Here is a 10,236-nt window from a genome sequence, read left to right on the forward strand (position 1 = left end):
CTTTTATGTTAAAAAAATTAGAAAGTATAGGAATAAAGGCTGAATCCCTTTCATTAACAGAGTCAACAGTATTTATCTAAAATCAAGATAGACAAAGTATCTATTGACATAATTATGTATTTTTCTCTTTTTTGTTATTTATGTGCCTTATTATATTTGTAATTTTTCTTAACTCCATTGGCTCCCTATTGCCTCCAGGATCAAACACTGAATCCTCTGTTTGGCATTCAAAGCTCTTCCTAAACTTGTCCCCTCCCACCTTCCCAGTCTTCTTACACCTTACTCCCTTCGTATACTCTTCAGTGCACTGACACTGGCCTGGCTGTGCCACCACCATGCACTCCATCTCTGGCTTTGGGCAGTTTCTCTGACTCTCCTCCCTGCCTGAAATGCCCCCCCCCCCCCCCCCCCTGCTTCTTGGCTTCCCTGGCTTCTTTCAAGTCTCAACTAAAATCCCATCTTTTACAGGAAGCTTTTCCCAAACCTCCTGAATTCTAATGTCTTCTCTCTGTTCATTATTTCCTTTTTATCCTGTAGGTAGCTCCTTTGTGCATATTTGTTTGCTTGTGAACTCCTTGAGATCGGGGACTGTCTTTTGCCTCTTTTTCTTTCCCCAGTGCTTAGCACAGTACCTGGCACATAGTAGGCACTTGTTAAATGTCAATTGACTGACTAATCTTCATCTTTTTTTTACATTAAAAAAAAAAAATCCTGGCAATTTGGTTGTCCTTTAAAAATCAATCAATTAGCTGGGGTTTTTTTTTGCCCAAATTTTATTCATTTCTTCATTCCATTGGCTGAATCAATCCCCGCCTCCCAAAGTGACGTCACAAGTCTCCTCCTTTCTGCGGTTTTCACCTGGGCTGGGTTGTTGAGCTGCTCCAGCTGCAGCTCCATGGGGCGCTCGCCCCCAGACCCCGGGCCTGCCTGATCCCCGGTGGTCCCCTGTGTGGGGGAGGTAAGTAAGGGCCCGCGGGGTGCCCCTTTTTCTCCCTCCCTTACCTCCCCAGATCCCCGGGGGAGGGGGCGTGTAGGTGTGGGCGCCCCTCACTCCACCCCCAGACCAGGGCTTTTTGGACTTCACTTGTGGATGGATCTGTAGATGCATGTGCCCAGGCCTGTGTCTGTTTGTTGGGAGGGAGGGATGGAGGTCCTTCGGACATGTATCTTGTGATGCGTCCCTCTGCCACCTTCGGTGCCCCCCTCCCCACAGCTGCTCCACCTTTCCAGCTCTGCCCCCCCCGCCCCCCCCCGAGCCTCTTTGTGTAGTGCAGCCCAGAAGGTGGGACTATTGGGGCGTGGGGGTGGGGAAAGAAGAGCCAGTCTACGGAATACTTATTATTTTTATACTTTTTCATTTTCATTCTTTCATTCATTTATTATTATTCTGGACTCAACAAAAGCCCAATCAAATAAACATTTACGTGTACATCATACAACAGAAAAAAGGGATTGTCCATGCACCTGTTGATCTCTGTCATCTATAGCTTAGTTTAAAAAATAGTATATATATACATACACATACACATGTACACATACACACACATATATAATGTGTGTATGTGTGTGTTTATGTGTGTATTCAATCTGTATTTTTCAAAGCTGTTTGCCAGTGCTGCTTTCTGACCTTTCTTCTCATCTGTTCATTTTTTTTAAAGATGCTTTAGCGACTGTCTTTTTTTTGTTGTTGTTGTTTTCTTCCTTTCCCCTCATCTTTGTCTACTCTACCTCTGACACTCCACCTCATATAAAAAGAAAGAAAAAGCCTTCATAACAAATATGCATAGTCAAGCAAAACAAATCCCTACTTTGGCTGTCTGAAAATGTGTCTTATTCTGCATCTAGATTCCCTCACCTGTCAAGATGTGGGTCCTGTGCTTATCATTAGTCTTCTAGAATCTTAATTGGTCATTGCATTGATCAGAGTTCTGAAGCCTTTCACAAGGGCAAAACTCACCTCCTTTAGGCTCACTGAACTGGATGCAGAGCTAATATAGCTTTGTGAGGCCAGCAGGTATGTATAACTCCTCATTTTAAATACTTAAAAATGCACAAAAGGGTGGTTCCTATATAGGACATCTAACCAATTTAAATGGACTTGGAAGAGTAATTCTCTTAAAGTCTTTTTAAAAAAAAAACCTTTTTTTTTTACAAAGTATTTATTATCATTTCCTTCCAGTGTCATCCCCCCACCCCCACAGCAACAACAATGATAATGACAAAACCCTCACAATAAATATGTATATTCTAGCAAAACAGTTTCTATCTTGACCATATCCAAATACCCAGGTGTCATTCTGGATTTTCAGTGCATTACCTCTCTGGCAGGGGCTAGGTAGCATGATTCACCTGTAGTCCTCTGGACTGCATTAATTTGGGTTCTAAAAACTTTTAAAGTTTTTTTTCCCTCTCTATATTATTGTTGTCATATATTATTGTTGTCATTGTGTAAGTTGTTCTAGTTCTGCTCACTTCAGTTTGTATCAGCTCTTAAGAGTTCTTTCCAGTTTTCTCTGAAAGTGTCCATTTCTTATAGCACAATAAAATATTATGCTGCCATTAGACCACAATTTATTTAGTTATTTTACCATAGGTGGTAACCACCTTAGTTTCTAGTTATTGGCTACTTCAAAAAGTGCTCCTATAAATATTTTTGTATGTAGGGGTCCTTTTTCTTTGCTCCTGATGTGGTCTAAGTCCAGTGGTGGAATAGCTGGACCACAATTTAGTAACTTTGGACGTGCAATTATAAATTACTTCGCAGTATGTCTGGATCAATTTGCATCTCTGCTAGCAATGATTTCTGTGTGCCTATTTTCCTTCAGCCTCTGCAACATTTGTCATTTTGCTCATTAATAGTCAGTAAACATTTATTAAGCACCTACTATGTGCCATCCATTGTGCTAAGCATTGGAGATAAAAATATTAAAAAGACAGTCCCTGTCTCAAGAAATTTACAATTTAATAATTTAATGGAAGAAGATAACACACAAAAGAAACCTGGGAAGTGTGTGTGTGTGTGTGTGTGTGTGAGAGAGAGAGAGAGAGAGAGGGAGAGAGAGAGAGAGAGAGAGAGAGAGAGAGAGAGAGAGAGAGAGAGAATGAGAGAAAGAGAGAGGTTTCATTTTTCATTTTTGCCAGCCAGTCTGATGGGTGGGAGGTGAAACCTCAAAGTTGCTTTAAATAGCATTTTTCTAATTATTAGTAACTTGAAACATTTTCTCAGGTGGTTGTTGAGTGCTGGGATTTCTTCCTTTGAAGCCTACCTCTTCATAGCCTTTGACTATTTGTCTATTAGTGAAATGCTCCTAGTCTGATATATCTGGATTCCATACACACACACACGCATGCGCACACACACACACATGCACACACATACATATACATATATTATATAAAGCCTTTAATAGAAAAATTTAAATTTAAGTGAGGCCGGTGACTTTGCACAGCCCTGCGTCACTTAAATCCAATTCACTTAAAAGTCATGATATCACCTTCCTGATGTCATTGGTCCTCTTCAAGAATGAAGGACAAACAACAACACTTCTTCATAGCCTTTGACCATTTATCTATTGGTGCATGACTCTTAGTCTAATAAATCTGAATAAATTCCATACATACACACACACATATATATACATGTATACATATTATGCATACATACATACATACATACATATATATCATATAAAGCCTTTAATAGGGAAATTTGCTACAAAATTTCCCCATTAATTTTTTCCCTTCTAATTTTAATCACATTGGATTTGTTTGTGTAAAAGCCTTTTCAATTTCATATAATTGAAATTGTTCATTTGGTTTTCTGTGTTGTCTCTATAGCTCGTGTACTCATGACCTCTTCTTTTATCTGTACATTTAAAAGGTAATTTTCCCTTGCTTCTCTAATTTCTCCATAACTTATAATGTATACTCTTGGCCATAGTGGATGACACCTCAGACTCGCTTTTTAAAATGCTACAGAATGTGAACGATGTTGCCACATGGACAGGGCTGTATTTTAATGGGACAAAATACATATAATTATTGATAGAAAAAAAAGCACGTACTCCCCATTCACTTCCAGGAATAAAAATCTCAAGATTTCTCTAATGACAGAGGAGGACACTTATATTGACCTCAGAATCCTTAGGAAGCGCCACACTATAAATTCATCCCGTGATCCTGTACTCATTAAAACATCAGATTTGTACCTAGTGGACAGAGTGAATCTAGCACCCTGGTAGAAATTAGATGAAGTGAATACCTCTACTGTAACCTGCGTCTCTTTTTGTTTTAAGAATGTTGTAGTCCCCAAGAATACCCTGAGCCTCTTGGATAGAGCACTTGAAAAGAATGGGAAAAGGGAGTTGTCCCTCCTGCAAAGAGCCAACCTGCCTGATGGATTATTGGTAATATACAGCAATGCTGAATATTTGTCTGGTTTTATTTTATATTATTCTACACTACTGAAGTTGTTTGTTATTTTGGTTAGCTTTTTTAGTTGATTTCTTAAATAAACCATCATATCCACATAAAGTGACAGTTTGTTTTCTTCTTCACCAATGCTTCTTTCTTTAAATAATTTTTTATTGTCTTGTTTCTATGCCTTGAATTTCTAGTAAGATACCATGTAGCAATGGTAATAATGAACATCCTTATTTCATCCTGATCTTAATGGAAAGGCTTTTAGCTAATTCCCAATAAATATATTGTTTGGTCTTAGTTTTAGATATTCTTATGATTTTAAGGAAATCTCCAATTATTCCTATGATTTTTAGTTTTTTTTAAGTGGGAATTGTATTTTATCAAAACTTTTTTTCTGCATCTATTGAAAAAATCATGATTTTGTGAGTTTTGTTATTAATAGAGTTAATTATATTTATAGTTTTTCTAATATTGAACTATACCTTCAGTCCTGGCATAAATGCAGCAAGATTCTAGTGTATATTACTATTGCCTCCTTGATATTTGATTAAAATTTTCTTATATGTAATAATTATTCAAATTGATCTATAGTTTTCTTTCTCTTTTTGACTCCCTGTGTTTAGTTACCAAGACCATATTTGTGTCATAGAAGGGATTTTGTAGGATCCCATCTGTACCTTTTATTTTCCCAAACAGTTTATATAATGGGGCAGCTAGGTGGCACAGTGGATACAGCACCGACCCTGGAGTCAGGAAGACCTGAGTTCAAATTCAGCCTCAGACACATAACACTTAACTAGCTGTGTGACCCTGGGTAAGTCACTTAACCCCATTGCCTAGCAAAACAAAGAAACAAATAAACAAACAGTTTATATAGTATTAGAATTGATTGTTGTTTAAATGTTTGGTAGAATTCACTTACAAATCCATCTGGTCCTAGAGATTTTTCTTAGGGAGCTAATTTATTGCTTGTTCAGTTTCTTTTTCTAAGATAGGGTTATTTAAGGATTCTATTTTCTCTTCTGTTAATCTGGACAATTTAAATTTTTGTAAATTTTTATCTATTTCACTTAGATCATAAGTTTTATTGGCATATAATTGGTCAAAATCACCCTTAATAATTGCTTTAATTTCATCTTCATTGGTGGTGCATTTACCTTTTTCATTTTTGCTACTGGTAATTTGTTTTTTGACTTTTATTTTTAATCAAATTAGCCAATGATTTATTTATTTTATAGGGTTCCCCCCCCTTAAAACCAGCTTCTAGTTTGATTTATTAGTTCAATTTTTTTATTTTTAATTTTATTAATATCTCCTTTGATTTTTTAGAATTTCTGTTTTGGTGTTTAATTGGAGATTGTTCATTTTTTTGTTTGATTTTTTAGTTGCATGCCCAGTTCGTTGATGTGTTCTTTCTCTATTTTATTGATGTGTTTAGCAATATAGAATTTCCCCTAAGTACTGCTTTGGCTACATCTCACAAATTTTGGTACATTGTCTGATTATTGTCATTATCTTCCCTCTCCCCATCTCCACACTTTACAAGGTATTTATTGGGCCAGATAAAGCATGTTATGATCTGTAAACCTTTACCATTAACACTATTTGGCAGCCAACCTCTTATCTCTTTCTTTAGCAATGATGAGATTGATGTCCTTCTCTCCAGGCAGAGAAATCCAAATTGAGTTACCTTTTCCAATAACAAAAAATGTTGGAGAGCCTCCTGGTAAAACTGTTGCCACGGATAGCTTTTACGTAAACCACATTAAAGGAACCTAGATATCTCTTCCTAGTGGTGACCATACCAATTTGACCCAATTTAGCTCCACTAGTCACTACACACAGATTACCAGTATCAATCTTGATGAAATTTATGATTTGCCAATCTCTAGATCAAGGGTGGGGAACCTACAGCCTCAAGGCCACACGTGGACCTCTAGGTCCTCAAGTGTAGCCCTTTGACTAAATACAAACTTCATAGAACAAATCCCTTAAATAAAAGGATTTGTTCTATGAAACTTGCACTCAGCCAAAAGGCTGCACCCAAGGACCTAGAAGGCTACCTATGGCCTTGAGGCTGCACGGTGCCCACCCCTGCTGTAGATCAATATGAATGGTACCATTTATTTTGATGAGTTAATCTGAATAGTGGATGGTGTGGGCATCATGGGTTACCAGATGGGGAAATGGCTTTAAAGGGTCACAAAAAAATCATTTTCATTTTGTACAATTTGTACTTTGCTTCCTCAGTTGTGATGCAATGAACAGTAAAACAGCCATTGGTGTCACAGATCAGATGGAAATGCTCTCCAGCCTTCTCAATGCTGATGACATCTTTGAAGCCAGCAAGGTAAGTCATGTCTGTGTGGACCTTGTCATCAATCTTGGTAAACCACTGCATGCAGATCTTTTTAACCTCATCCTCTGTCAGGGCATACTTGAGTTGGTTTCAGAAGATGAGTGGGAGGCACTCTCTCAGCTTGTTGGGAAATTGTGAATGGTCTTGGATAAAACATGCCAACCAGCCTGTCCAGCATCTAGTACTTGGGAGTGACCACATACTTCAGGTACTTCTTGGGCCCATGAGCCATAACTACAGCAAGCCGAGGAAAAGGTTTGTCATTATTTTTAATGAAATTATTGATTGTTACTATGATTTGTTCTTTGACCCACTCATTCTTTAGTATTAGATTATTAGTTTCCAGTTAATTTTTAATCTATGATTCCTTTATTGAATAGAATTTACAATATATTTTCTTCTGAAAAGGGTGAATTCAATATTTCTGCTTTTTTGCATTTGTTTGTGAGATGTTTATGCCCTAATACACAGTCAGTTTTTGTGAAGGTGCCATCTGCAGCCGAGAAAAATGGATACTTCTTTATATTTTCATTCAGTTTCGTCCAGAGGTCTATCATATTTAACTTTTCTAAAATAGTATTCATCTCTTTAATTTCTTTTTTCTTTATTTTATGGTTAGAACTATCTAGTTCTGAGAGATGTAAATTCAAGTCGTACACTAGTATAGTTTTACTATTTATTTCTTCCTGTAATTCATTTAACTTTTCCTTTAAGAATTTAGATGCTATGGCTTTCGTATGTATATGTTTAGTATTGATATTACTTCATTATCTATGGTGCCTTTTTTTTTCTTTAGGCAATTGGGGTTAAGTGACTTGCCCAGGGTCACACAGCTAGTAAGTGTCAAGTGTTTGGTCTGAGGCCGGATTTGAATTCAGGTCCTCCTGACTTCAGGGCTGGTGCTCTATCCACTGCACCACCTAGCTGCCCCTATGGTGCCTTTTAACAAGACATAGGTTCCCTTATTATCTCTTTTAGTTAGGTTGCTTTTTTGTTTCTTTTTCTGAGATCATGATTGTGACACCTGTGCTTTTTTTTTCTACTTCAACGGAAGTATAATATATTCTGCTCCAGCCCCTTTATTTTAAACTGTGTGGGTGTCCTTCAGTTCATGTAGCTCTTTCCATGTTTTTCTCTATTCATCACATTCATCATTTCTTATATCACAATAATAATCCATTATACTCACATAGCACAATTTGTTTAGTCATTCCCCAGTTGATGGGCATCTACTTTGTTTCCAATTCTTTGCTGTCCCCAAAAATGACGTTAAAAAATTTTGGTGTATGTGGAAACTTTTCTCCTTATTAAGAGCCTCTTTGAGATATAAGCCCTGTAACACAATTTCTGAGGCAAAGGATATGGACATTTTAGTAACGTTCTTCATATAATTCTAAACTGCTGTCCACAGTGGACTCTCAGAGATAAGGTTCTCTAAGTCAAGTCTATTAACTAACTCTTAGTTAACCCATAAAAATAACTCCAAGAGTTAAGGTTCTCTAAGTCCAGTCTAGACAAAATGACTTGCAGAGATAAGGTTCTCTAAGTCCAGTCTTTTAGCCAAAGTTTAGTTAACCCAGACAAAATGACTCCAAGAGATAAGGTTCTCTAAGTGACATCTATTAACCAACTCTTAGTTAATGCAGACAAAATGACTCCCAGAGATAGGGTTCTCTGAGTCAAGTCTATTAACCAACTCTTAGTTAACCCAGACAAAATGATTGCCAGAGATAATGTTTTGTAAGTCAAGTCTCTTAACCAAAGCTTAGTTAAGGAGGATAAAATGACTCCCTGAGATAAGGATGTGTAAGTCAATTCTATTAACCAACTCTTCCTTAACCCAGACAAAGTGACTCCCATAGATAAGATTCTGTAACTCATGTCTCTTAACCAAAGCTTAGTTAACCCAGACAAAATGATTGCCAGAGATAAAGTTCTCTATGTCAAGTATTTTAAGAAAAGCTTAGTTAACCCAGACATAATGACTCCTAGAGATAAGTTACTCTGAGTCAGGTCTGTTAAACAACTCCAAGTCAAGCCAGATAAAATGACTCCCAGAGATAAGCTTCTCTGTGTAAAATTCATTAACCAACTCTTAGTTAACCCAGACAAAATGATTGCCAGAGATAAGATTCCCTATGTCAAGTATTTTCACGAAAGTTTAGTTAACCCAGACAAAATGATTCCCAGAGATAAGGTTCCCTAACTCAAGACTACTAACCAAAGTTTACTTCACCCAGACAAAATGACTCCCAAAGATATGGTTCTCCCTGTCAAGTCTATTAACCAACTCTTAGTTAACCCAGACAAAATGGTTGCCAGAGATAAGGATTTGTAAGTCAAGTCTATTAAAAAACTCTTAGTTAACCCAGACAAAAATATCGCCAGAGGTAAGATTCCCTATGTAAAGTCTTTTAACAAAAGTTAACAGAGATGAAATGACTCCCAGATATGAGGTTCTCTAAGTCAAGTCTGTTAGGCAAAGCATAGTTATCCCAGACAAAGTGACACCCCAGGATAAAGTCCTCTAAGTCAAGTCTATTAAACAAAACATAGTTAACACAGAGAAAATGACTCCCAGAGATAAGGTTCTCTAAGTCAAGCTTAGTAACCAACTCTTACTTAACCAGACAAAATGATTCCCAAAGATGAAGTTCCCTAAGTCAAGTATAGTAACCAAAGTTCAGGTAACCTAGACAAAATGACTCCTAAAGATGACGTTCTCTAAATCAAGTGTACTAACCAAAGTAAACTTATCCTAGACAAAATGGCATCCAGAGATAAGGTTCTCTATGTCAAGTATGTTAACCAAAGCTTAGTTAACCCAGACACTGTGATTCCGGAGATAAGGTTCACTAAGTAATGTTTACTAATCAAAGCTAGGTTAACCCAAATAAAATGACTCCCAAAGATAAGGTTCTCTAAGTCAAGTCTATTAACCAAAGTATAGTTATCCTGGCCAAAATAACACCCAGAGATAAAGATCTCCAAGGCAAGTCTATTAACCACCTGTTAATTAAGCCCCAGAAAATGATTCCCAGAGATAAGGTTCTCTAAGTCAAGTCTATTAACCAAAGTATAGTTATCCGAGACAAAATGACACCCAGAGATAAAGTTCCCTAAGGCAGGTGTATTAACCAACTCTTAATTAAACCCCACAAAATGACTCCTAATGATAAGGTTCTCGAAGGCAGGTCTATTAACCAAAGCTTAGTTAAACCAGACAAAATCACTCCCAGAGATAAGGTTCCCTAAGTCAAGTCTAATAAGGAAAGTTTATTTAATCCAGACAAAAAGACTCTCAAAGATAAGGTTCTCTAAGTCAAGTCTATTAACCAAAGTATAGTTATCCTGGCCAAAATGATACCCAGAGATAACGTTCTCCAAGGCGAGTCTATTAACCAATGCTTAATTAAGTCCCACAAAATGATTCCCAGAGATAAGGTTCTCTAAGT

General features: G+C 37.1%; 1 pseudogene; it reads right to left on the reverse strand.

Moving 5' to 3' along the window:
* Positions 1 to 6,023: 6,023 nt before the first annotated feature.
* On the reverse strand, positions 6,024 to 7,013 carry LOC114052899 (annotated as a pseudogene).
* Positions 7,014 to 10,236: the final 3,223 nt, after the last annotated feature.

Source organism: Vombatus ursinus, unplaced genomic scaffold (assembly GCF_900497805.2).
Source record: "Vombatus ursinus unplaced genomic scaffold, bare-nosed wombat genome assembly UNPS02003818.1, whole genome shotgun sequence".
Classification (NCBI taxonomy): Eukaryota; Metazoa; Chordata; class Mammalia; order Diprotodontia; family Vombatidae; genus Vombatus; species Vombatus ursinus.